At 42.4% G+C, this 16,637-nt stretch overlaps 1 long non-coding RNA gene across 6 annotated transcripts in view; it reads left to right on the top strand.

Annotated features, from left to right (window-relative positions):
- Positions 1–16,637, top strand: part of LOC105468382 (uncharacterized) — a 117,011-nt gene that overhangs the window by 14,256 nt on the left and 86,118 nt on the right. For 5 of the 6 annotated variants that reach the window (XR_011618331.1, XR_011618333.1, XR_011618334.1 and 2 more), the window contains exon 6: positions 910–1,001. This is a non-coding gene — a long non-coding RNA (uncharacterized lncRNA). Of the gene's footprint in view, positions 1–909; positions 1,002–15,367; positions 15,422–16,637 lie in introns of all 6 variants that reach the window. The other variant, XR_011618332.1, reaches the window with a different exon arrangement.

The raw sequence follows: 16,637 nt of genomic DNA, 5'->3' as shown, positions 1-16,637 counted from the left end.
TCGTGCCACTGTACTCCAGCCTGGGTGACAGAGTGAGACTCTGTCTCAACAAATAAAAATAAAAAAATAAATGAAGTGTTGTGCTTCCTATCTTATACTGGACCTGCTGGCTCACCGAGACATAGAGAGAGGCAAATATTAGACATTTTAGAGACAGTGAATGAAGGAGGTTCCTCTCCCTCCTATTCTAAACTTTAAAAATACACTGAGCCAGGGCCTACAAGAAATTGAGACTTTTTTTTTTTTTTGAGATGGAATCTTGCCATGTCACGGAAGCTGGACTTGAATTTCTGGGCTCAAGCAATCCTCCTGCTTCAGCCTCCCAGGTAGCTGGGACTACAGGTGCTTGCCACTATCAGATGTCTTTGATAAGCAGAAACTTAGTTGTGTCTCCTTTTTTGTTTGTTTTTTTAATGGGAACCTAATATATGAGGGAGTTCTGTGTATAAAGGCTATAAGCTAGCATTTGTGTCCAGTGCCGTCAGTAAAATGGGAAGTGGCCGAAGGAGATGATAGGTACCTAGGAAGAGATTTCATGAGCTATTCAATAAGTTTTGGATGCTTTTTGATATTTGGAAGATGTGTGTCCTTAGGAGAGATGGCCTCTACACTTGAAGTTACTAATTCATGGCAAACCATTCTCCTTCAAAGACAACGTTTTGTTGAAGAGAGTCTTGGGAAACATGAAATCTGATCATCCTGGTAGAGTTTGTGTCTCTAAAAGGAACTATACATTGTGGGTGTGAGTAGCTTAATTTCTTGCACTAAAGTCTTTGGCATCCTAAATGAACACTGCTTTGGTGCCTGTATTAGTCAGGATAGGCAAGACCGATACAGAAAATAACAGAGGTTTATTTGTTGCTCACATAATGTTTGATATAGACTGGTTGGCCTTCTTCTATCTTGTAGCTATGCCGTCTGGAACAGATGACTTCCAAGGACACCGTAGCAAAGAAAAAGAGAACTGGAAGCCCATGTGCCTTAATCGCCTCATCCCAGAGGTAACACAGAACTTCTGCATACATTTCATTGGCAGGAACTAATCACCTAGCCCCAATTTAACCACAAGGAAGACTGGGATATGTAGAGGCATACCTAGTAGATTTCATGTCTATTAACAGTCTCTGCTATACCCCCTCAGTACCAACTGACCACTAACTTCCCACCCCACTCACCAGGAATGTATAGCTGCTGCTAATGTTTCGAATTCAGTAAGAGACTGGATTGTGAATATTAGACCACCTCTTCAGTCTAACAGACAGTGCTTGTTTTACCTAAGGCAAGGAGGCAGCACAGGCAGTACTCACTTGTTTGTCAGTTACAGTCCTTTTCCTTTCCCTCTCTCATTACTCACCGTAAAACACACATTGTCCCTTCTACTTCTGTCCCAAGTGTCACACTCATAAGAACATAAGAAGTGCCCCCAGATCAAACAGGAGTGCTTGAATAGAAAGTGAGATATTTCTTCTTTATGAGGTTGACCTTATAAGGCTGAGGCAGGTTGTGCCTAATTATGTAAGGACCCTAATGTCTCATGGTTGTGTCACCATAAATTAATTAATGATTAACCCTCTAACAAGGCTAAGTGAACAGAATTCCCCAGTGTCCTGAGAGAAGGAAAGTTAATGTGGTCTTTCTCCCAAGAAGAGGATAACCAGTGGATCCTTTTCCAGATTTCTCACTAGAAGTAAAGACCAAATTTCCAGAAGGAACCTGGGAGATAAAAAGTGGTTGGCTGCTCCTGACCTGACTCATCGTGTTTAACTGAACCATACTACTAGTGTATACTAGTGTGTGTGTATGTACATGCACACACACATTCACACACAATCCTATGGTATTTGGTGACTTTGGATGCCCAGCTATTGTAACAATTTCCTGCTGTCATTCTTTTTCCTTTGAATCTCAGGGGTGAGCAAACTAAAGAAATACTATCATCTTACTGCCTTTAGTGTCTTCCTTAGAAAAGGAGTGGCTGGAGTCAGTGTAGATCAACCCAAGTAGTGCAAATCTGCCAGAATTGCAGCTCAGCTTCCTTACCTCCAACATGTGTACCTTTCTGAAGGGTAGGCTGTTAAGCCAGACATAGGTAAGTTATCCACTCTGTGCATAACTGTCTGGCTTGGCTTAGAAGCATGAAAGGGGCAGAAATGTAAGATGGGTAAAGGAGGGCTGCATCTGAAATAGGGCCATGATGATTAGTTCTCCCTTTCCTTCCTTTGGCTTCATTGCTGTATTCCATGTGGGTCTTGATATCTTGAGACTGGATGCGATACCCAAATAGTCAGTCCTTGAATGTAAATCATATCCTTGTACAGAATCACTGCCAAACTCAGTATGGTTAAAAGATTTTTAACACCCAGCTGCAGCATTCACTCTGGTTGGAATTGGCCATTTAAATTTATTTCACATATGTAAGTATCATATCCTTTATAATGCATTCTTAATTGTTGCTCGGTTCTTCCAGATTGAATTCCTTTGAAAAATTCCTTATGTAATCTTTTAATTCTAGTTGGAAAACATCACTTGACAGTTGCTGTTTATACAGGCATGCCTTGTTTTATTGTGCCTGGCTTTATTGTACTTTGCAGATACTGTGTTTTTCACAAATGGAAGGTTTGTGGCAACTCTGTATTGAGCAAGTCTGTTGGCATCATTTTCTCAACAGCATGTGCTAACTTTGTCTCTGTCTCACATTTTGGTAATTCTCTCAATGTTTCAAACTTTTTCATTATGATTATATCTGTTATGTGGAGCTGTGATCAGTGATCTTTGATGTTACCATTATACTTGTTTTGGTGTGCCACAAACTGTGCCCAGATAAGACAGTGAACTTAATTGATAAATGTTTTATGTGTTCAGACTGTTCCACTGACTGGCCCTTCTCCAAACTCTCTCCCTCTCCTTGGGCCTCCCTATTCCCTGAAATATAACAATATTGATATTAAGCCAAGTAATAGCCCTACAATGATTTCTAAGTGTTTAAGTGAAAGGAGAGACACATATCTTTCACCTTAAATCAAAAGCTAGAAATGACTAAGCTAGGTGAGGAAGGCACGTCAAAAGCCCAGCGAGGCCTCTTGTGCCAGTTAGCCAAGTTGTGAATGCAAAGGAAAAGTTGTTGAAGAAATTAAAGTGCTATTCCAATGAGCATGTGAATAATAAGAAAGCAAACAGCCTTATTGCCGATATGGAGAAAGTTTTAGTGGTCTGGATAGAAGATCAAATGTTTTCTTAAGTCACGATATTCCCTTAAACCAAAGCCTGCCTAATCCAGAACTAGGCCCTAACTTTCTTCAATTCTATAAAGGCTGAGAGAGATGAGGAAACTGCAGAAGAAAATTGTGAAGCTAGCAGAGGTTGGTTCATGAGGTTTAAGGAAAGAAGCTGTCTCCATAATACAAAAGTGCAAAGATCTGCAAGTGCTGATGGAGAAGCTGCAGCAAGTTATCCAGAAGATTAACTAAGATAATTGATAAGAACAGCTGCACTAAACAACAGATTTTCCATGTAGACAAAACAGCCTTATATTAGAAGAAGATGACATCTAGGTGTTTTTTTTTTGAGACAGAGTCTCGTTCTGTCGCCTAGGCTGGAGTACAGTGGGGCGATCTCAGCTCACTGCAACCTCTGCCTCCTGGGTTCAAGCAATTCTCCCCGAGTAGCTGGGATTACAGGTGCCCACCACCACGCCCAGCTATGTTTTGTATTTTTTAGCAGAGATGGGGTTTTACCATGTTGGCCAGGCTGGTCTTGAACTCCTGACCTCAAGTGATCTGCCTGCCTCAGCCTCCCAAAGTGCCGGGATTACAGGCGTGAGCCACCGTGCCCAGCCAGCATCTAGGATTTTAATAGTTGGAGAGGAGAAGTCAGTGCCTGGCTTCAAAGCTTCAAAGGACAGGCTGTCTCTTCTTTAGGAGCTAATGCAGCTGGTGACTTTAAATTGAAGCCAATATTCATTTATCATTCTGAAAATTCTAGGGTCCTTAAGAATTATGCCAAATTCTGCTTGTGTTCTATAAATGGAACAACAAAGCCTGGATGACAGCACATCTGTTTACAGCATGGTTTTCTGAATATGTTAAGCCCACTGTAGAGACCTACTGCTCAGAAAAAAAGATTCCTTTCAAAATATTACTGCTCATTAACAATGCACTTAGTCACCCAAGAGCTCTGATGGCTATGTACAAGGAAATTAACGTTGTTTTCATGTCTGCTAACACAGCATCCATTCTGTAGCAGATGAATTAAGGAGTAATTTAGACTTTCAAGTCCTATTTTTTTAAAAAATACATTTTGTAAGGCTACCATAGAGCTATTCCTTTGACAGATCTGGGCAAAGGAAATTGAAAACCTTATGGAAAGGATTCACCGTTCTAAATGCCATTAAGAACACTCGTGATAAACAGGAGGAGGTCAAAATACCAACATGGCCTGTAATCCCAGCACTTTGGGAGGCCAAGGCGGGTGAGTCACTTGAGGTCAGGAGTTCAAGACCAGCCTGGCCAACATGCTGAAATCCTGTCTCTATTAAAAATATAAAAAATTAACCGGGTGGTGGGCGCTTGTAATCCCAGTTACTTGGAAGACTGAGGCAGGAGAATCTCTTGAACCCAGAAGGTGGAAGTTGCAGTGAGCTGGGATTGTGCCACTGCACTCCAGCCTGGACGACGGAGTGAGACTCCATCTCAAAAAAACAAAACAAAACAAAAGACAAAGCAAAAAACAAACAAAAAAAAACCCCACATTAACAGGAATTGGGAATAAGTTTGATATGGTTCAGATCTGTGTCCCCACCCAAATCTCATGTCAAATTGTAATCCCCAGTGTTGGAGCTGGGGCCTGGAAGAAGGTGGTTGGATAACGGGGGTGGTTTCTCATGGCTTAACACCATCCCCCTTAGTTGCTGTCATCACATTCTCGTGAGATCTGGTTGTTTAAAAGTGTGTATCACTTCTTCCCTGCTCTCTTTCTCCTACTCTGGCCATCTGAAATTACTTGCTCTTCCTTCGCCTTCTGCCATGATTGGAAGCTTCCTGAGGCCTCCCCAGAGGCTGATGCTGCCATGCTTCCTACACAGCCTGCAGTACTGTGAGCCAAATAAACCTCTTTTCTTTATAAATTACCCAGTCTCAGGCATTTCTTTATAGCAATGCAAGAATGGACTAATACAAAGTTGATTCCAACCTTCATGGATGACTTTGAGGGGTTCAAGACTTCAGTGGAGGAAGTCACTGTAGATGTGGTGGAAATAGCAAGAGAACTAGAATTAGAAGTGAAGCCTGAAGATATGATTGAATTGCTGCAATCTTATAATAAAACTTGAACAGATGAGGTATTGCTTCTTATGGATGAGCAAAGAAAGTGGATTTTTGAGATGGAATTTACTCCTGGTGAAGATGCTGTGAACACTGTTGAAATGACAACAACAGTTGCTGTGAACACTGTTGAAATGACATAAACTTAGTTGATAAAGCAGTGGCAGGGTTTGAGAGGACTGACTCCAATTTTGAAAGAAGTTTCACTGTGAGTAAAATGCTATCAAATAGCATTGCATGCTATAAAGAAATCTTTTGGGCTGGGTGCGGTGGCTCACGCCTGTAATCCCAACACTTTGGGAAGCCGAGGTGGGCAGATCACGAGGTCAAGAGATCGAGACCATCCTGGCTAACATGGTGAAACCCTGTCTCTGTTAAAAATACAAAAAGATTAACTGGGCATGGTGGCGCATGCCTCTAGTCCCAGCTGAGGCAGGAGAATCAATTGAACCCGGGAGATGGAGGCTGCAGTGAGCCAAGATTGCACCATTGCACCCTAGCCTAGTGACAGAGTGAGATTCTGTCTAAAAAAATAAAATAAAATAAAATAAAATAAAATAAAATAAAATAAAATAAATAATCTTTTGGGCCAGTCGTGGTGGCTCATGCCTGTAATCCTAGCACTCTGGGAGGTTGAGATGGGCAGATTGCCTGAGCTCAGGAGTTCCAGACCAGCCTGGGCAACACAGCGAAACCCCATCTCTATTAAAATACAAAAATCAGCCGGGTGTGGTGGCGGGCGCCTGTAATCCCAGCTATTCAGGAGGCTGAGGCATAAGAATTGTGTGAACCGAGGAGGTGGAAGTTGCAGGGAGCTGAGATCCTGCCACTGTGCTCCAGCCTGTGAAACTCTATCTCAAAAAAAAAAAAAAAAAAAAATGAAAGAAAGAAATCTTTTGGAAAGGGAGAGTCAATTGATGTGGCAAACCTCATTGTTGTCTTATTTTAAGAAATTGCCCCAGCCACCCTAACCTTCAGCAACCACCACCCTGATCAGGCAGGGGCCATCAACATCAGCAAAAAGATTATGACTTGCTGAAGGCTCAAATGACCATTAGTATTTTTTAGCAATAAAGTATCTTAAGTTAAGGCATGTTTATTGTTTTTATAGGCACAATGCTATTGCACAATTACTATACTATAGTATAGTGTAAACATGACTTTTATATGTACTAGGAAACCAAAAAAATTGTGTGACTCACTATTACGATATTCACTTTATTACAGTGGTCTGGAACCCAACCCACAATACCTTCAAGGTATACCTGTATTTCTGCTTTCTTTCCCAGTAACAAAATTTTAATTCTTCAATTTCACATTTTCCTGTCTTCCTCTTCCTCTTTTGATCCCTGCTGTTGGTTGCCACTTTCTTTGCTAAGTTTTCTTTCCTTTCCCAACATCAAATTCTAAGTTTTATTCCCTTTTCTGTGTATTTAATTTCAGTCATTTTGTGCAATTTCTAGCAAAACTTTTAAGTGACTCAAGATATATAACTCTGAGCCAGTTAGAATTCCTTAGACTTATGTGATCCTTCCAAGGAGTTCAAAGAAATTCACCTTAAAAATTAAACTATTCTACTGTAGTACTTCATTTATCATCTTCAGATATCTGGAGACTAAGTAGGGGCGACTTTTACCCTTCCTATTTTAAGAATGGACAAATCGAGATTCAGAGATGATAAATAACTTTTCCATCATTATTATCCTGCTGGTTCTTTGATGTCCAGACCAAAGTGGTGAAATGATGACCTGTGAATTCTGCATTATTACCTCCTTGACTAAAACTGACACTGGGACAGGCTGAGGGAGATTGCTGTGCATTGTATGGGGGTGAATAATCTGGCAGAGGCAGAACTCTGTAGTTAGGTGTCCCTAAAAGGCAGGGACCCCAGCATCTAAACGATCCTCCTTTGATATCCTGTGTCTGGCTGGGCTTTTGGCATCTGGCCCAGCCCTCCCAGCGGAACCCTGTGGTAATCCTTGCCTACAGAGTATGGGGATGCAGTAAGTATTTAGCTGCCAAGAATGTTATAGACAATAGAAATAGAGAAGTTTCAAGTGTTCCTTCCTAAAGTAGCAAGTGACAGCTTAGGATGGGAGGGAGAATAGCCTTCTCTATAGCTTACCAAATGAGTTAGTGACTATGAAAGTGGTTTCTAAGTAGTAAAAATATGGAACACACGATGGTTATTGCTGTGACATTATAAATTACATGTGTTGTTTTCCCCCCAATGTTTGTAAGGAAGACCACAGAGATCTCAAGTATTGCTACAATCATGAGCTCAGCCTCCTGAGTATCTGGGATTACAGGTGCCCGCCACCAGGTCTAGCTAATTTTTGTATTTTTAGTAGAGACAGGGATTTGTCAGGTTGGCCAGGCTGGTCTCTAACTCCTGACCTCAGGTGATCCACCAGCCTCGGCCTCCCAAAGCCCTGGGAGTACAAGTGTGAGCCACCGCGCCCAACCAAAATCACATTTTCAATTTCCTCAACGCTTATAGTTCCCCTAGGTGCAATGCAGAGATGCTCCTCTGTGGAGGTTAGAGCAAATTCCCCAGGCTAGTGTTACCCCTGCTTTGTCAGCACTTATTTCTTTTTCTGAAAGAAGAATCTGGCGTGGCTTCATATTTATTCCTAATTGTTCTTCCCAATTTTCTGTCATTCAAAGCCCTCTGAGCTCTAGGGAGTTGAGTAGAGGACAGGGGAGCATGAGGCATGGCCTGATTCCAGGTTTATATTCCATAGCACAGCATTATCCCCAGGTCAGGCCTCTGGCACCCTCTGCTCTCTGAAAATCTGCTCCAAATCTGAATGGAAGAAACAGTCACAAACTCCCTCAAACACACAGAGGTAGCCTTACAGCGTTACAGGTCTGTTATTCTCCAGACCTTTTCTAGTGCCTTGTTTATAACATAGCTCTAAAGAGTCCTGTAATCTGGTTACCTAGGTGCACAGATTAGAAGCAACAGGCAGATATATTGCAGTGGGAGAGGGAGGGAAGAAGCTCAGACAAACTGATGGAGGAAGTGCTTGCTGAAGGCCTGAAATCCTGGGAGGAGACCGGAAAACAAAATAGCATAACGTAATGAAGGATGTGATTGTGATTACCCTGAGTAAGCTGGAAAAAGGTTCGAGTGGGCTGAGAAATCTGGCAAACATGTTATGTAAACATGTATATTTCACAAGTCATGATAATACTGTTTAAAATTTTTGGCATTTAAGGGATAAGTTTCCCTTATCTGTACAAATCCAATTGTTTCTAAGTCTGCCATAACCCACCGAAACCAGAATTATGAGTATTTCCTATAGCAACAATATAATGCTTTTTTATAGTAAGGATTTGAAGCCCTGGTTTTGTGAGTGTGATTCAGGCATTGGGTAAGAATGTGATTGAAATGCTGAATTCATTCATTCCCTGATTTGGTACTCATATAGAAGTGTTAGCCAGGTGCAGTGGCTCATGCCTGTAATCCTAGCACTTTGGGAGGCCAAATTGGGCGGATTGCCTGCACTCAGGAGTTCAAGACCAGCCTGGGCAACATGGTGAAACTCCGTCTCTACTAAAATACAAAAAATTACCTGGGTGTGGTGGTGCACGCCTGTAGTCCCAGCTACTCAGGAGGCTGAGGCACGAGAATCGCTTGACCCTGAGAGGCAGAGAGGTTGTAGTGAGCCGAGATCGCACCACTGCACTCCAGCCTGGGTGACACAGCAAAACTCTGAGTCAAAAAAAAAAAAAAAGGCCGGGCGCGGTGGCTCAAGCCTGTAATCCCAGCACTTTGGGAGGCCGAGACGGGCGGATCACGAGGTCAGGAGATCGAAACCATCCTGGCTAACACAGTGAAACCCCGTCTCTATTAAGAAATACAAAAAACTAGCCGGGCGAGGTGGCGGGTGCCTGTAGTCCCAGCTACTCGGGAGGCTGAGGCCGGAGAATGGCGTGAACCCGGGAGGCAGAGCTTGCAGTGAGCTGAGATCCGGCCACTGCACTCCAGCCTGGGCGACAGAGCGAGACTCCGTCTCAAAAAAAAAAAAAAAAAAAAAAAAAGTGTCACATTTCAGCCTTCATTCAAGGCTCTCTCAACCGCCCTTATGCTTTTCCTCACGTTTCTTTCATCGGCCCAGGAGTTGCCTTTGATCCTTCATGGAAGCCTGAGCTGTGGGGGAGTGCATCTCAGGACTGGAGGTCCCAAACAGGAAGTGACTTCAATCTTCAGGAAAGTCATTGCCTTGTTGTCACCTGGATTCACGTTCAGTGTACCAATGAACTAACTAGCCCAGTGCATTCGTCACTGCTTCTGAGTCAAGCCTGGGCAGGGCACAGAGGCTGGTATACAGATTCTACTCTTGTGGTCTGTCCTGTTCGCAAGGCCATAAGCTTTCTGACCAGCTGCTGTGAACTGGCAGGCGCTGGGCGGGAGGTGATGCTGGTTGTGCCAGAGCTTTCTGGTGCTGTCATATGCTTCTACAATTACCTCCCTTCTTTTGCTTGTAGATTCATAGTTTGGCCACACATCTTTGCCAGCAGGAAGGTGTGTTTTATTCACTCCTCTCACTGATCCTCCCCCCAATCCCACTCCATGACAGAGAGTATGATTGACTTGGCTCAAAGCAAAGAAGCAGCAAGACTGCAGAGCCCATAAAGCAGTCAGAAACATGTCTCACTTAGCCCTTGTAATTGTGATGTCTTGGCTTGGCCTTTTGCCACCCTTCCCTGCCCTGGCCCTTAACATGCTTCACCGAGAGGTAGTTGCTAATTGGGAAATTTAGTGCACCCTTCTTTGAGGATGATTGTTGTGGCTATAGAACTACAAAATAGGGCTCTAAAATGTGGTAGAGTACTGGACTTAGAATCAGGAAGCCTGGTCCTGATTCTAATCAGATTCTGGTCCTGAGTCAGCTGTGGATTGCTGTGTGATCTTGGACAAATCTCTTCCTCATCTGCTGGAGGGGCAAGGGGACAATGGTTATACTAGTCAATCTCTGAGATCTAAGCATTAAATCTTCCATTTTCTTTCCTGTTCATACAGACAGAAATGTTTTGGTTCATTTCCTAGAATATCTTCTCTTTTTCTCTGTATCCATGTCTCTTTTCACCAGAACCTCTCTTTTGGTGAAGCAGTTATTCATCTATTTCATTTTAAAGCTGCCCTGGGAATATGGAAAGATTGCATAGAGGTGCCTAGGGTCTAGGAGTTTTTATTTTGAAACCGATGTATGGAATTCAAGATTAATAGAGTTATTGTAGTCCCATCTGGAATTTTAATCACTGAATCACAGGGAGAGCAGCCAAGCTAACCATCCATGATGCAGTTAGATTTGGAACTAGACATCTCAGCCTCAGTTCTCTCCTGCAAGTGACTGGGGTGGGAGCAGAAGGAATATGCTATCCCATCACCTCCCATCATTAGCACTGCCCAGAAAAAGCAGGGGAAAGACTGAAAAGGGTGTGGTAGCAAACTTGGACAAGGATACCAGACAAGTGGCAGACTTTATGAAATGCCCACTGTTTGGCAAATGAGCCAGGCATTGTGGGGCAGGGAGACTAAGGACAACTTTCTACAAACAAACCCTGCCTGTTCTTGCTTTTGGGCCTATATCAAGTTTTCTCCAATTGGCATGCCCTCCTTTTCCTCCTAGCTTATTCAAAGTCCTACCCATCCAGCAAACTCCACCTCTTCTATTTAAGTTCAGCAGACCTTTATTGAGGACCACCCAATTTTAAGACCCAGCCCTCTTTTAAGGATACAAAGATGAATAAAAACTTAGTGCCTGGCCTCGGGCTGACAGTAATATATTGTCCTGCTTGGGTCACTGTTGCTTCATGTATGTTTCTTTTTCCTCTGCAGCTAAACTGTAAGCTCTTGGAGGGCAAATTGTGTTTTGAGGGGTCCCGCAATCACCCCAAGTTGGGTGATTTACTAGAAAGACTCATAAGACTCAATAGCAGGTTTTACTTACAGCTAAGGTTTATTACACCAAAGGATACAGAACAAAAGCTGCAGGAAAAATATGCATAGAGTAGGCACCGGTTTTCAAGTCCTTTCTTATCCAGGGCTGCACAGGAATACCTAACAAATTAACAGCAAACTACAGGGACACCTGTGAAATGTCTCTGTCTAGGAAAGCCCACCCAAGTCTCAGAGTCTCTGAGGACTTTTGCGAAATGACACTCAGGATCCCAACATCAAAACCAGGTACATCATGAATCTTGCAAAAACAATCCAGAGAAGTCCTGACAAGTAGATACAGCATACCCCATTGCTCTGGATGTATAAAATGACATCAAGACATCATCAATTGGTAACATAAAGAACATCTGAGGGCTGTATTCCCAGAGGTAGACCTAGGGGCAATCATAATTCTAGGCTCCCCTGGAGACGTGCAAGGACTGATCAATTAGAGCTTCTGTGTTAACCCTTTCTTCAACGCTGTGTCTTAGACATTTCATGCATCCCCTCAGAGTGCTTAGCAAAGACAGGTCCTCTTCTCTAAGCCCAAGACTCATATATTTCACTATCTCTTCTCGTGTTCATGCCCATAGACATCAGCACCTCAACATGTACAAATATGAACTAGATTTCCCCCCTTACCCCACTCTTCTCCATCTCAGTAACTGTCAACATCATTCACCCTGTTGCTCAAGCCCCCAAATCTTTGTGTTTTCCTTGATTCTCCTCTCCCCATCACCTCCTACAACCAATCAGGAATTTCTTTTGACTCTAACTTTGAAGCATATCCCAAATGTGATCTCTCATTCTCTCAGCCACCCTGGTGTAAACCATCATCATGTTTCATCTGGACCACTTGCCTCCTAAATGTTTCAATTTGTCTCCTCTATAGCCTGTTCTCCACTCACCACCAAGAGTGATCCTTCAAAATGTACATCAGACTATGTCGCTTCCGGCTACTCACAACCTCCAATTGCTTGTTAATATGCTTGGAATAAAACCAAAACATTTTACTCTCCTGCTCACTTATTGTGCTCTAGCCTGAGACCCAGTGAATGAGTATGTTTCCTTCTCACATGGCATTCCTTCTTCCAGGACTATTCTTCCTCTAACGCTTTAAATGCCTGGATCCTTTTCCTTTAAGTGTCACCTTCACTGTCAGCCCCTCATGGAGACTTTTTCTGGTCACCCTATCTAAGGTAGCCCTGCTCCTCTGCTCACCTGAAATCATAATTGTTTTTTTATGTGTTTGTTGTCACTCTATACTGACTAGACTATAAACTCATGAGAGAAGACCTTTGTCTCTCATTCATAATGATATCTTCAGCACCTAGCACTATGCCAAATTTAGAGTAGGCTTCCAATAAATATTTGTTAATGAATATCATAGGTTATTAATAAATATGTTTGATTACTTAAAAGTGAGGAACTGGCCTCTGCCCTTAAAAGGTTTATGTTCTACTGAAGAGTTGAGTAGGAAAGAAACCCAAAAGAGATGGAAAACCTTTCTGTGTTGTCCGGGATCCAACACAGGACATATCAACATTCTGGACAGCAGAAACCAACAAGCAACAGAGGGACCACATCAAACAGCTGGAATCTGTCCAGTTCAGCATTCCCTCTGGCAGGGGTTTCTGGGGGCTGTTTGAAGAGAGATACTAGAAGCTTGGAAATTTCATGTGGAAAGCAAGGATCGTGGAGAGCTGATGTCTTCTTCAGGGTAGTGGCAGTGGAGTTTTTGCCAGCGAAGCACCCACAGTATGGCTGCATCTTGTTTCTGGCCTCTTCAGGGCCTCGCTTTATGGGTCTCCCAAAGATCCTGTGGGTGGCCTAATACTGTTTAATAAATCTCCTTTCTGCTTAAACTAGTCAGAGTGGATTTTGCAGTTTGCAATTAAGAACTCAGACCAATCTAATAGGTTGAAAAACAAGGTTGAACTTCAGAATAATGACTTGTAACTGACATCTAACTTTGATAGAAAGTGTTAACATTATACTGATGTTGGAGGCATTACTTCAAAACGGAACCAAAACATATAACCATATCAAAATGACATGCTAAGTTTGAGACAAAGCAATTTCTTTAGTCACATCCATGGGAAAAATTGTGGATGTTTTCATGTATCTGTAAAGCACTATTGTCAAAAATGAGCATTTTTAAGCATTTACTTCTTTAAGTTGATTGCTATTATAGCCTGGTGTAATTTTTATTACAAGTATATTGGCAACTAAGTGAAAAACACTTAAAATATCTTTAAAAGGCAAAACTAAACTATTACGTTTAAGGTTACAACCTGAGTGATAAAACTATAATGAAATCAAGGAAGAGAGGAAGAGATTTCCATAGAAGTCAGCATAGTGGTTAATTTTAGGATTGGGATGGGACATGGGCCAGGCTTCTAAGGTAGCTAGCAAAGTTCTATTTCTTGACCTAGAAGTAAATATCTAAAAGTGTATTTACTTTATAATACTCTATTAAGATATGCAGTTTTCTATTATTATATCTTACAGTTAAAATGGTTAAAAATATGTATATCAACTACTCAAATGTGAATTATTTTTATGGAAATATCCCCTGTATGTTTTCATTTCAGGATCCCTGAGGACTTTCTTATGGATTTTTGTCTGTGGGAACTTGTGAATTACTGTATGAGCTTAACAGGAGAGTTAACTTAAAATGTTTATTGTCCCTTATGACTGGGCGCGGTGGCTCATGCCTGTCACCCCAGCACTTTGGGAGGCAGAGGCAAGCCAATCATCTGAGGCCAGGAGTTGGAGACCAGCCTGGCCAACATGGTGAAACCCTGTCTCTACTAAAAATGCAAAAATTAGCCAGGTGTGGTGGTGCATGCCTGTAATCCCAGTTACTCGGGAGGCTGAGGCGGGAGAATCTCTCGAACCCGGGAGGCAGAGGTTGCAGTGAGCCGAGATCACATCACTGCACTCTAGCCTGGAAAAAAAAAAGAGTTTATTATCCCTTATAATCAAAGTTATACAAGTGAAAACAAGACACCATTATTCCCCATGAAATTGTCAAAGACGTTTTAAAAAGTGTTATTACTCAGTGTTGATAAAATGTTGATAAAACTCTGGAGAAGTGGATACTTATATGTGCCCTGCTGGCAGAAATGTAAATGACTACAATCTCTCTTTTTTTTTTTTTTTTTGGACAGAGGCTTGGCCTGTTGCCCAGGCTGGAGTGCAGTGGCGCAATCTTAGACCACTGCAACCTCCGCCTCCTGGGTTCAAATGATTCTCCTGGCTCAGCCTCCTGAGCAGCTGGGATTACAGATGCCTGCCACCATTCCCAGCTAATTTTTGTATTTTTTTTTTTCAGTAGAGATGGGATTTCACCATGTTGGCCAGACTGGTCTTGAACTCCTGACCTCAGGTGATTCACCTGCCTCGGCCTCCCAAAGTGCTGGAATTACAGGTGTGAGCCACCTCACGCGGCCGACTACAACCTTTTCATAAAGCCATTTCAAAGTCTGGAACAAGGGCCTAAAAATGCTCTTTTTTTTTTTCTTTTGAGATGGAGTCTTGCTCTGTCACCAGGCTGGAGTGCAGTGGCACAATCTTGGCTCACTGCAACCTCCGCCTCTTGGGTTCAAGTGATTCTCCTGCCTCAGCCTCCCAACTAGCTGGGACTACAGGCACGCACCACCAAGCCTAGATAATTTTGTATTTTTAGTAGAGACAGGGTTTCACTATGTTGGCCAGGATGGTCTCCATTTCCTGACCTCGTGATCCACCCACCTTGGCTTCCCAAAGTGCTGGGATTACAAGCCTGAGCCACCACACCTGGGCCCAAAATGCTCATTTTTAGGAAACTTTAATCCAGTAAACTCAATCCTAGGAAGTTTATGTTAAGGAAACAGTCAGAGGTGTACAAGAAGATATATGTACAGGGATGTTTCTTGCAGTAGTTTTGTAATGGTGAAATTTTTGTAACAACATGAATGTTTAACCCTAGGGAAATGGTACAGTCACAAAACAAAATATTATACAGCCATCAATATGAGTAGTTTTGAATATGTACACATAGAATATAATAATGATGGTGATGACCAACATTTATTGATCACTCACTATTTTCCAGGGACTATGAAACCTCTTTACATGAATTCTCTCATCCTTGAGATAATACTGTGAGGTAGGTACTATGATTATTCTCATTTTGTAAATAACAAAACTGAGACTCAGAAAGTTTAAGTAACTTGCCCAAGGTAAGTAAGTAAGGCTGAATACTCCAAATTTACTTAACGATTGTTAACCCTAGTAATCTTTAAGTGATGGGATTATAGTGATTTTTGTTTTCTGCTTTATATTTTATTTATTTATTTATTTTTGAGACAGTGTTGCTCTGTTGCCCAGGCTAAAGTGCAGTGGCATGATCTTGGCTCACTGCAACCCCCACCTTCCGGGTTCAAGCAACCCTCCCACCTCAACCTCCTGAGTAGCTGGTACTACAGGTGTGCGCCACCACACCTGGCCAATTTTTTGTGTTTTTACTAAAGATGGGGTTTCACCATGTTGGCCAGGCTGGTCTCGAACTCCTGACCTCCAGTGATCCTCCCACCTCAGCCTCCCAAAGTGTTGGGATTACAGGTGTGAGCCACGGTGCCTGGCCTCTATATTTCCCTTTATGCTTATAATTTTTTATTTTTTAATTCATAAATGATAATTCTATATATTTATGGGGTACAGTGTGATGTTTTGTTTGACGCATGAATATATTGTGAAATGATCAAGTCATGGTAATTAGCATACACATCACCTCAAACCTGTATCATTTTTGGGGGTTGAGAGAGGATTTAGAATCCTCTTTTCTAGTTATTTTGAAAATCTTAATTTTATAAAATAACCACTTATTACTTTTGTAATCAGAAAAAAAAAATAGCTCCTCCTAGATATTCTTGCCACACAGAGGTGCGCTGACTTCTGGAGAAAGTGTCCTGGGATGAGGGTAGAGCCGAGGGTCTTGACGCAGGAAATAATACAAAATAGCTCTGTCACCCAGGCTAGAGTGCAGTGGTGCAATCTCAGCTCACTGCAACCTCTGCCTCCCAGGTTCAAGCAATTCTGCTGCCTCAGCCTTCCAAGTAGCTGGGATTACAGGCAGGAGCCACCATGCCCAGCTAATTTTTTGTAATTTTTGTAGAGACAGGGTTTCACCATGTTAGCCAGGATGGTCTCAATTTCCTGACCTCATGATCCAACTGGCCTCGGCCTCCTAAAGTGCTGGGATTACAGGAGTGAGCCACCACAGCCAGCCTGTTTAATTTTCATTTTTTATTGTTTTGAGACAGAGTCTCACTCTGTCGCCCAGGCTGGAGTGCAGTGACACAATCTCGGCTCACTGCAACCTC

The sequence above is a fragment of the Macaca nemestrina genome, chromosome X (genome assembly GCF_043159975.1).
Source record: "Macaca nemestrina isolate mMacNem1 chromosome X, mMacNem.hap1, whole genome shotgun sequence".
Classification (NCBI taxonomy): domain Eukaryota; kingdom Metazoa; phylum Chordata; class Mammalia; order Primates; family Cercopithecidae; genus Macaca; species Macaca nemestrina.
This window is presented reverse-complemented; position numbering and strand designations above follow the sequence as displayed.